At 35.1% G+C, this 11,469-nt stretch overlaps 1 pseudogene; it reads left to right on the forward strand.

Annotated features, from left to right (window-relative positions):
• Window positions 1-122: 122 nt before the first annotated feature.
• On the forward strand, window positions 123-4,791 carry LOC116894574 (annotated as a pseudogene).
• The last annotated feature ends 6,678 nt before the right edge of the window (window positions 4,792-11,469 follow it).

Here is an 11,469-nt window from a genome sequence, read left to right on the forward strand (position 1 = left end):
CAGAATATCCAGCATCCAATTCACAGAACTCAAAACGTTAATAAGCTGAGGACCTCAATCCCACATGGGAGGAAGAAAAAACCAACCAAAAGTGGGAAGGGAGAGAGGGACCTGTGTGGGAAATGGGACAGGGAGACGAAAAGAGAAACATCATCAGGTATTGGGTAAGGGAAAAAGACTAAAGCCCTGAGATACAGCAGAAAGAATGGAAACAGGCAACCTTAGGAGTGAGGAGGTAGGGTGACCTTCCAGAATGTACCAGAGACCTGGGAGGTAAGAGAGTCTCAGTACTCAAAGGCAGGGACCTTAGATGAAATGCCCTACAGTTGGGAGAGGGAACTTGTAGAGCCCACCTCCAGAAGAAAGACAGGGTGTTAAGTACGGGATGAGGTTGCCATCCCATGGTCAACACTCTGACCTATAATTATTCCTGTTTGAAAGAACTTCAGGGACAAAAATAGAGAAGATCCCAAGGAAAAAAAAGATCCAGCAACAGGCCCAAAGTGGGATCCAGCTCAAGGAGAGGCCCCAAGACCTGACATTACTGAGGCAATGTAGTACTCACATAAAGGGACCTATCCTCTGAAAGACCCAAAAAACACCTGGAAGAGTCAGATGCTGATATTTACACCCAACCACTGGACAGAAGATGGCAACCTCTATGGTTAAATCAGGGAGAATCTAGAAGAGGCTGAGGAGGAGGGTAACCCTGTAGAAGAACCAGTAGTCTCAATTAACTTGGACCCCTGAGCTCTCTCAGACATTGGACCACCAACTAGGCAGCATACACTCACTAGCTGATATGAAGCCCCCAACACATACAGCAGATGACTTCCTGGTCTGGACTCAGTGAGAGAAGATGCACCCAACCCTCAAGAGACTTGAGGCCCCAGGGAGTAGGGAAGTCTAGTGAAGTGGGGTGTGGGGTTGGGCTATCATCTTGGAGAAGGGGAAGGGTTTATGGGATGAGGAATAGTCAGAGGGTAATGTGGGAAGGGGATAAAACTGAACTGTATAAAAAGATTTAAAATTATTTTAAAATGAAAGAAAGAAAAGTAACTATCAGGTACTTTTCTCAGATTAAACATTTTATTAAATGTTTAATCACAGGATATTAGGAGGCCTTCTCATTTTATAACATTATAGAGTATGAACTTTGTATGTATGTATGTTCTTTCTTTGAAATTGTATCCTCTGTTATTGACTGAACATGCCTATACAATTTTGCCTATCATCTATCTATCCACCTATATCTATCTACCTATCTATCTCTCTCTCTATCTCTCTATCTATCTATCTCTCTATCTATCTCTCTCTCTATCTATCTATCTATCTATCTATCTATCTATCTATCTATCTATCTATCTATCTATCTATCATCTGTCTATGACTCTGTCTGTCTGTCTAAATGGTCGGCATTTTCTGAAGTTTTACTTTAAAAGAATGCTATTATATATTCTTAAAACAATTCATATAATCTATTTTGATCATATTCATTCCCAACAATTTTCCCCAGCTCCTACATACGTATCTCCATATCCACCTAACTTCTCCTTCCTTCTATCACCACTTATCTCTCCTTCCTCCCCCCCCCTTTTTTTTTGTTTTTAAAAACATCTACAGACACTTAAGTGATGACTAACTACTCCAGGGCATGAAGCAAAACGTAATTTCATTGAAAAAAATTGAGTCTCCCTCACCAAGTAACAATCAAATGACAGTGGTTTTTTGGCTAGCAATGGGAAGTAGCCCATATCTTTTTTGCTAGAATTTTGTCTCTCTTGAGCTGGAGAGGCTCTTCTGTATTTTGTTGCTTGCTTTGTGATTCCTATGTGTATCTGCTGTGTTGTGTCTGGAAAATATTGTTTCTTTGATGTTATTATACCACCTCTACTCTTACACTTTTTTTTCTGCCCTGCTTCTGTATAGATCCCATTTGAAAAAAATTTACTTTAGGATATCACAAAAAATAACACCATACAGCTATCAGCTGTATTAAGACAGCCACCTAAACATTTGTGAAGTTCAAGATTATATACATCTTTATGAATTTCTATACCCTCAGAATACCATTTTAAAGAGAGATAGCTTCCTTTAGGGATTTAAACCAAGCATAAAGTATAACTTATTTCTGAGTAAATATTTATTAATGGAATGTAAACAAAAGTATAAATTAAAATTAATTTTAATTCCATACTTTATAAACATGTTCATTTCAAGATATTCTTACTTCCACAAATATTAGTAATTTTGCCTCCAAAAATTTTTGCTTTTAAAAGGAAGTTCACATTTTCAATACTATATTGTAGTCCTTCAGCAATGATTTACTAAAATTTATCAGAGATTGGTTGGATTGATTAAGATTACCCAAGTTAAGGCAATTATTAAGTTCTCTTCAAGAATATTTAACATAATTGATATAAATTAATTGAAAGAATTAAATACTCACATAACTCTCAGGATTACAATGATGAAATTAGTAACCAATTGTCATGCAAATGATAGTTTGGAAATCACTCATTCAGGAATAAGTTATTATTTATAATTTCATATGTATTTAGTTAATATAATAATGTTTTAAATGCTTACTTAAGCACTAATATTCAGATTATTGTTGATATTACTTTTTGCAACAGATGACCCTATAATTTAAAAAGTCTAAAAAATATTATAAGTCTGAATTATTGGAATCCATTTGTATATAATTATCAAAATATTAGAGGTATAGATTTTGTTTTGTTGTGATGTAGTTGTTATCTTGATTTAATTGAAAATGCACAAATAACTCACATCTATTATTTCAGTCAGATGATAAAAAGAGATGATAGTGTAAATATGATCAGTGTATATTCTATGTATAGATATATAGAACCTTTTAGGACTAGAAACAATGTTCTTCAGAAACTAATCATAAGAGTAATAATTGTCTAAAAAGATCAGTGTGTGGGTCCCTAATTAGAAGTGAAACACTGCACATATTATAAGCTATGAGTCATTTGGTTAAGTTCTGTGCGTGTTACTCTAGTTTAACTCACAAAATAGTAACTCTCTGTGAATCAAAAAATCAACAATGCAACTTTCATTAATGCAAATAATGGGCATTATTTATTATTATTGCATGCTATGAACTGCTGAATACAAATCTATAGCTTATAACTTTCATTTTCTTTGGTTAATTGTATTTATGCTATCAGTAATTATACCAGATCATGTATATTCTAGTAATGTTATATAATTTTTGTCATTCTTCTCATTTGTAAGTACCTGTAATCTCTAAAGTATATGCGCAGACCCCTTCCTTTCAATTTCTTTTTTTTTTAAATTTAGAAAATATTTTGTAAACACTAATATGAAGAAAATTGACTATATCCAAGTACATCATCACAAATGAAGTATATGATATTTACATCATAGCATTTCTTAAACTAGCTCAATTATTGAAGAAAGATTACCAACTGGCCTTTAGCACAGATAATTTATGTTCTCTGCACTTGTCACTTATGACTAGTTATACACCGTCCAAAGAACATGTTATGTAATTTAAATATTAATCTTCATTGTTGCTATGTAATTAAAATACTAAAGTTCTCAAATATTTCCTGCTTTTAAATATATTGACGTCTATGAAAGATTGTATTCATAAAATTTATTTTGTTGTTAATCAAATTTATTTCAATGTTGAAAAAACTTAATTGATATTGATAATATTCACATGTCAATTGATATATGAAAATGAAATACTCATATTCCTCAAATATTTCTCAATTAATATTATGATAAAGTCATAAAAGTAGGAAATTTATATAAAAACCTTAAATTCTGAATTAAATTGTCATCTGTAAGTTTTATTTAGAATAATAAACCATTTGAACTTTAAGAATGCATTAAGTCGGACATAGACATCTGCTCTCAGAAATATTTTGGTGGCAAACTTCATGGAGTTCAGTACCAAAGCTGAGATACCTATTGTTGGTCTGAGCTCCTGGAAATCTTCCCCAAACCAAATTAAAGAAGCTGTGAAGGCGGCCACTGATGCCGGGTATCATCATATTGATGGTGCATATGTATATTGCAACAAGAATTAGGTGGGGTAAGCCATCCAAGAGAAGAGCAATGAGAAGGCTGTGAGGCAGGAGGACCTCTTCCTTGTCAGCAAGTTGTGGCCCACCTGTTTTGAGAAAAAAAAAACTGCTAAAGGGAACCTTTCAGAAAACCCTCATGCATCTGGAGGTGGACTATGTAGACCTCTATCTTATTCACTGGTTACAAGGACTTCAGCCAGTAAAGTTGTTATTCCCAAAAGAGGATCAAGGCAGTATCTTCACCAGTAAAACCAGTCCTTGGAAATCTGGGAGAGCATGGAAGAACTGGTGGACCATGGGCTGGTGGGAGCTCTGGGCATCTCCAATTTGAACCACTTCCAGATTGAAAGGTTCCTGAACAAGCCAGGACTGAAACATAAGCTAGTGACCAACAAGGTCGAACACCACCCTTACCTCACCCAGGAAATACTGATCCAGTACTGTCACTCCAAGGGCATCACCATCATGGCCTACAGTCCTCTGGGCTCCACAGACAGGCCTAGTGTCAACCCAGAGGACCCTTCATTATTAGAGGACCCTAAAATTAAAGAGATTGCCGCAAAGCACAAGAAAACTGCAGCCCAGGTTCTGATTTGGTTCCACATTCAAAGGAACATGGTGGTGATCCCAAAGTCTACAAAAGAACATTCAGGTCTTTGGCTTCCAGTTGTGGAACAGAGAGATGGCCCGCCTGTTCCTGAGACAGTAAACATGGAAGAATACCTCTGTGATACAGAATACTGAAGCTGAATCAGCTCAAGAGGCTTTCTCTTTGAGGATGCGTACCTCACTCCTAGAGTCCTCTTTAATCTCAGCCTGCTTGACATCGCGCTGTGAGCAAGGCTGTGTTTAAATCCCCACACTGAATCAGGAACAGAATGTTGCAAGCAAATGTGACTAGGAGAAGCAAATGGACATCTCCTTCGCTAATTTGATATGGCCAAATGTTTGTCAAAAACAAGGAGCTCTGGTAACATTTGAGGTATACAGATAAAATAATAAAAAACATAACATTAACAAACAAAAAGAATACATTAAGTTTTACTCTAATTTCAATGCTTCTTTATATCTGTAAAGTGCAAGTTCATTATGTATATATATATATATTCCTTCCTGTTTGTGATATTAACACTTGTGTTCTGTTTATAGTAATATCAGAGTTTATGTCTGTGAAATTCTGATATAGATTTAGAATGTTGTCTTAATTTTTTAAAAATTCACACAGTATATATTAACTAAAATATAATTACACCACTTTACCCTTTCTTTTTCATCCTCTAACCATTTTCATGCTCCTTCTCCAGGCTCCATTCTCTGACTCCTTCTCTCATTGATGGCCTCCCTTTCTTTGACTATACATATATATACTCATATCTAAAAGTATAAGGACAATTTGTTTAAACCATTCTTATTGTGTGTATATAATGTAAAGACCAGCCATTTACTATTAAATAACCAGTTAGGGCTTGGTTCCTAGGAGAAACTAATTATCCCTCTTTCAAAGGTCAGTTGTTAATAGTAATTTGTCAGTGGGTGGGACTTTGAGATATTGTCCCTCTTCTACATTAGTATCTTTATTATTATTACTACTGTTCAAATCTTGTCTAGGTATCAATTTCTAGGAGACAGAGTCTCAGCAGACTTCTTGATTATCTGGCTTTAAAAATCCTTCTGTCTCCCTTTCTTCTGTGTTCTTTGAAGTTGAGTTGTAGTTGTTTAATTAGGTGCAGTTCTTACTCCCAGTTACACACTCCATAAATAAGACTCAGACGCAAAATATATTTACAAATACTTTGACCATATATACAGACTCCTCTTTGAGTAGAATAATAACTTAAGATAATCCATTGATTTTAATCTACATTCTGCCACATGGCTTGTAATCTGTGCTCAGGTACCATGCATCCTGCTCCTCATATCTTCTCAGGCAGATATTCTTCTCCTGGTTCTATCCAGAATTCTTTCAGCCTCCTGGATACCCCACTTCTATTTCCCACCTAAAACATAGGACATAGACTCTTTAATTGGCAGGTTTTGTATCCATACAAAATATAAGATATTCTCTCTAAAATACCTTTTTAGTCTAATAAAAGATTCTTTTTCTTTCAAATATAAATTGAACATAATTATAGTGATTATGAAATATTAGGAAAACTCTAGTATGATATACTTTGCAATGTCTGTTCTGTAATATTTGGCACCTTTAGAAGCTATTCCATTATCTATCCTATTTTGGTATGTTCAAAGTTGTGTACTTAACATAACTTCTTTATTTGAATTACCATCCTAACAACATCTTTTTAGAACCAGAACATGTTCATAAATCCTGAACAACTTAAGCTTAATTGGAAGGTTATACCTATCTAGTCTTCAACCCTATCAGAGAACTGAGAAAAAATAAATATTACCTGAATGTACAGCACACACAGGAACAGAGTCTACAGAATAATAGATGTGACAAGGACAGCTCCCTGCTTGGACAGTCTCTAATACTCTCTATAATGCTGGAGCTGGAGCTGGAGCTGGAGCTGGAGCTTCTATCTTCTGTCTTCTGGCTCAGAACATGTGACAGACCTTTTATTAAGCAGGAACTTTGAAGGACTTGTTTTCTCTGTCTTGGCAGAGCTTGACAATTGCCTTTCCTAAGTCAGTTTTTCCTTTCTTGGAGAGATCTGTCTGTAGTTGAAGCTTGGACATTTTCTCTGCTGCCCAGTGGCTAACCTTCCAGTATTGAAGAAGCACCTTATGGTGGTTACCAATGCTCATCATCTTCTTTTACGTAGATAGTGAGCACTGTCAGGAACAAACCTGCTTTGTATTCAAAAGATCTTTTAATAATGAAATAATTTTAAATGCTACAATCTGAAAATTTTTGATGGTTTTAAAGACTTATTTTCTATATTGATTATACCTGAATTGTCAAACATTGTTCTTAGCTATTTACTGTTGGAATATTTTCAAAAAGATTTTACTGTAGTTAACTAAACTAGAATCTAATATGAGCATGAGTTGTAACTATCTGACTACTAACTTGCATTTTTTAACCAACCCTAATAATTTATAACTTGATATAAATTATTTATCTATTATCTAATTCTATCATTCCACAGTTTGTAATAGAAGTGCAATACCTCAAATTAACATTAAAACACATATATATTATGTGTGTCAAATTAACCATAAATTTGTTCAATATACGGCAACCTATACCAGAGTATCAACAATAACCTTATTTCTGTCTCAATATACAAAATACTATACCAATGTAACAAAATATCTCAGTTTTGCATTAAAATATCAAGATTTTTACAATTATAAGATTATGGTTTTAAGTTTTTGTTTAAAATTAGATTCAGTAATACACCCTTGTCTAGTGTCTTACAACATTTCTATATCCTCCTTTTCTTCTGTATTCCTTTGCCCCTACTCTAAGTAAGGAAGGATAAAGAAAAGGAAAAAAAATAGAAAGCCCTGAGTCAAAGCTTCCTATTTAGTTTCCTCCCTGCCCATGACCATACTTATTGGTAAATCACTCCTTTAAATGACAACATATTTATAATCTATAAAATGATCAAAACCATCTACTACAAATTAAGGATGATGCAACTGTCTTCTGATTATTGTTTCCTGCTGAATTGGGGAAAAGAATTCCTGTTTGGGGACTCAAAAAGAAATTGGAAAATTTGGTAAGTCAAAAATTTGGTAAGGTTAGGTATAGCATGCTGTCCAATCTCAGTATGTTGAGAAATTTCAGAGATTAATTAAGTCTTGAGTGGAACAGTCTAAAAGTCTAGATGAACCACGGTCATCCAAGATCAGCACCCTTTCTTGAAGCTGTTCTGGATCAAGTTTCAGGAGGAAACAGCAGCCTGTGGTTGGATTATGTGTCCCACCATCCTCATGGATGGATCTTGCTTTCTTAGCCTCTACTCTGTAATACATAAACCTTATAAGCAATATATCTATTTCTATAAAGACATTTCTATGAAATGTGCAGAGTATACCGAACAATTAAAGATAATATCCTGCTTTTTGTTTGGTCATAGCAAGTGCATTTCTTATAAGTTATTTTGATCCATTGTGTAGATGTGTTCATTCCTTTGTTAAAGGACAACTGTTTTTTTTTCCAGTTTCTGGCTATAATAAATAAGGCTGCTATGAACAAAATGGCGCATGTGTCCTGGTTATATGTTGGAGAAACTTTCGGGTATGTGCCCAGGAGTGGTGTAGCTATGTCCAATTTTCTAGGAAACTGACAGACTGATTTCTAGAGTGGTTGTACCAGCTTGCAATCACACTAACTATGGAGGAGTGTGCCTCTTTCTTCACATTCCAGCTAGTATCTGCTGTCAACTGAGTTTTTTATCTTAGCCATTCTGACTGGTAGGAGGTAGAATCTCAGGTTTGTTTTGATTTGCCTTTCCCTGATGTACTACTCTGTTATTAAAAACAATGACTTCGTGAAATTCTTAGGCAAATGGATGGAACTAGAAAATAATCATCCTGAGTGAGATAACCCAATCACAAAAGAACACACCTAGTATTAGCTCCCTGATAAATGGATATTAACCCCAAAACACAGAATACTCAAGATTCAATTCACAGATCTTATGAAGCTCCAGAAGAAAGGCCAAAGTGTGGATGCTTCATTCTTTCTTAGAAGGGGAACAAAAGTACTGACAGGAGGAAATACAGAGACAAAATGTGGAGCAGAGGTTGAAAGAAAGGCTGTCCAGAGACTTCCACACTTGGGGGATCCATCACATATACAGCTAACTAACCCAGATACTATTGTGGATACCAAGAAGTTCATGCTGATAGGAGCCTGAGATTGCTGTCTCCTGAGAGGCTTTGCTAGAGTCTGACAAATATAGAGGTGATGTTCACAACCAACCATTGAACTGAGAACAGGGTCCCCAGTGGATGAGTTAGAGAAAGGACTAAAGGAACTGAAGGGGTTTGCAGCCAAATAAGAACTATAATAATAATAATAATAATAATAATAATAATTTAGGGTTTGTGTCTTTTGGGTCTGTCCCAAAATGCTACAGCGTTTTAGTAGGAGTAGTGAGACATGGGTCAGTGCATATGGCCTAAAAATTCCAGAAGGTTTGTTTTCCTTCCAGTTTACAGAAGTGGACCTGAGGCTGCCTTGGGCAGGCAGAGCCTGCACTCAGGCGACCTTGACTCCTGGATCATCTTAAAGGAACAGCTGAGAACTTCAAAACCCAAAACGCATAAATATATTGCTAATAGATTTTTTTGCCTATTTTTCTTAAAAATACTGTATAAATTTAAAACATGTTTGAAATTATGCTTATGTTTTATAATAAAAATATACAGAAATGACCAAAAAAAAAAAAGAACTACAATAATATCAACCAACCAGAAGCCACAGAGTTCTGAGGGACTAAACCACCATGCCAAAATTATACAGGGATGGACCTATGGATTCATCAGCATATGTAGCAGAGGAAGGCCTTGTTGGCCATTAATGAGAGGAGAGGCCCTTGGTCCTATTAAGGTTGGATTCCCAGTGTAGGGGAATGTGAGGGAGGGGAGGCAGGAGGGAATGGGAGGGTGGGGGAATGGGATTAGAGGTTTCTGGAGGGCAAGCTGGGGAAAGGTGATTACACTTGAAATGTATATTAAAATTTCAATTTAAAAAGAAAAATAGAACAAATGAGTTTGATCATATGACCAAATTGCAACATAAATCTCCACTCATGCCATATGAAGGAATGGTATGCAATAATAAGTTATGAAAATTCTATATTCAGCAAGATTCATTTGCCATACAAGCTGCAATTCTAGTAGGAGACATTTTCCTGTCTCAATCTGTTTCAGAGCTGTCCCTAACTGGAGGAGTCTGTAAAACCATCACCTGCTTGTTTGGTCTTCTTGTTTTTCTCTTGTCTGCAGTCAGTGTGTTTTCCTCTGTTAAATCTGATCCTTATTATTTTCAAAGGGATCCAAATCCCTTTCTTCTTTCCTACCGACACAATGCTAGATCCCTAGATCCTCTCTTCCCACATAGCATGTCTTTTGTCCAGCTGTTCAAAGTCATTAAAAATATAAACTGATTTAATTTAGCAGCCTCTTTTTTATTTAGGTCTGCTCTATTTTGACTTCCTTCAAAGAGGATGCACCATAACCACTGATCTTATTTTATTTTGATAATTTAAAACAATAAAATAATTTAAAACAATTTCTTCTTCTCTTTCTTAGTAGTAGTAGTAGTAGTAGTAGTAGTAGTAGTAGTAGAAGTAGTAGTAAAAGTAGTAGTAATAGTAGTAGTAGTAGTAGTAGTAGTAGTAGTAGTAGTAGTAGTAGTAGTATCTATTGAGACAGGGTTTCTCTGTGTGTCCTGGGCTAATTTAAATTTTCCCTGTAGATTAGTTTGTTTTCAAACTCACAAGAAACCTATATATTTTTGCCTTTGTATCTCAAGTATTAAAATCAAAGGACATAAATTTAATTATTTAGTATTTATATACCCTCAAAAATATTTATATATTTTAAATTTTCTTTCTCCCTTCCTTGGAGATTATTATCTATATGAATTTATTTACTTTACATCTTGCTTTGTTAATTTTATATCCTTTTCAGTACTCAACTTCATTCAAATTCTCTTTCATTTAGTTTATAATCATAATTCCAAGTAACATTTCACCTGCTTAGTGGTTTTGCCTTGGGTTTATGCGTCATGTGCTATGGTGAGCTGTAATCACTTTTCCCATTGGAGCCCACATCTAAAGAGACTAGTTGCTTTGAATAGCATTGACACTCTATCTCATTGGGGGTAGTAAGTTCCCAATATATGTCATTTTAAATTAGAGCATTTTTTGTCTGTGTATTCAGCTGGATATTATGATACCATATCACAATATGACTAGTATTTAACCTGAAAGTCACTTCCCTATAGTCTAATTTCCATAGAAATGAAAATACCATGCATGTTATGAATAGAGGAAAACAATAAATAGTCCTACCAAGCCTATGATGTCTATGTATTACAACAACATTCAACAAGGCAAATATGTCCCTAGCAGTGCAATAGTGTTATGTCTTGGCAGTAAGCAAAAGCTATCAAATCAGACTTAAGGCTCATTCAACTCGAGTGGTATTAGAAACCTTGTACTAAGTGAACTAGTAAACTATCAAGGGTTAAGAATGTCATGGATCTTAGAAGAGAACCTATTATGAAACTTTATGGAGCAGGATATTGTTCTTAATATTATATCCAAAGATAAATGTGTTTCTAACACCTCAGCAAAGGAGCTTTCCTTTAGATCAAATGAAAACCACAAGAGAACCCAGTTCAGAAATCAATGGATAATAGGGATCCCAGCCCCAACTACTACACTTACATAGTTTATGTTTAAGA

The sequence above is a fragment of the Rattus rattus genome, chromosome 1 (genome assembly GCF_011064425.1).
Source record: "Rattus rattus isolate New Zealand chromosome 1, Rrattus_CSIRO_v1, whole genome shotgun sequence".
Taxonomy (NCBI): domain Eukaryota; kingdom Metazoa; phylum Chordata; class Mammalia; order Rodentia; family Muridae; genus Rattus; species Rattus rattus.